Below are 922 nucleotides of genomic sequence, written 5' to 3' on the forward strand. Positions count from 1 at the left end.
TGATATTGCTCAGAAACCCAAGAAGGGGTCACTATGAGCTGGATCCGACTCAACGGCAGTGAGTTTGGTTTTTGGTTATTTTTTAATGTTATATTTTATTTTGGTTTCATTGTGCTCACGTCACCAACATTCAGTTCTGTTTTCCCATCACCAAAATTAACAAGTATCTACTGTCTAGAGAGTATTCCATCTCCCTCTCCATCCAATCCCTGTTAACCACCAAAGTTGATTTCTATGTGTATAATCATTTTTGTCTTTTTATAAAAGTGGGATCATACAATATTTGTCCTTTTGTGCTAGACTTATTTCACTCTGCATAATGTCCTTCAGAATCATCCATGTTATAAGATGTTTTGTGAACTCATCATTGTTCTTTATAGTTGCACAGCATTCCACTGTATGTATGTACCACCTTGCGTTTGCCCATTCCCTTTCATCAATTGATGGACATTTAAGTTGTTTCCATTTTTTTGCTACTGTGAATAATGTTGTAATGAACATAAGTAATCATATGTATGTTTATGTTACTTCTATTAGATCTCTAGGGTAAATAATCAGGAATGGAATTTCTACATCATATTTCTATTTCTAGCTGTTTGAGGAAGTGCCATACTGTTTTCCATAGTGGTTGTACAATTTTCAATTCCTACCAGTGGTGGATCAAAGTTCCACTCTACCCACAGTCTTGCTGCACTTTTTTTTTTTCCCTGTTTATTTGATCAGAGCCATTTTTGCAGGGGTGAGATGATATCTCATTATAGTTTTGATTTGCATCTTTCTGATGGCTAAGATCACAAGCATTTTTTCATGTATTTTATATGCTTCCATGTCCTCTTGGTGAAGTGTCTATTCATGTCCTTTGCTTGTTTCTTCAATTGGTTTATTTGTCTTTTTATTTTTGAATTGTTGATATTTTCCATAT

This window comes from Orycteropus afer, unplaced genomic scaffold (genome assembly GCF_000298275.1).
Source record: "Orycteropus afer afer isolate SDZICR_OR568_19922 unplaced genomic scaffold, OryAfe1.0 scaffold00022, whole genome shotgun sequence".
NCBI lineage: Eukaryota > Metazoa > Chordata > Mammalia > Tubulidentata > Orycteropodidae > Orycteropus > Orycteropus afer.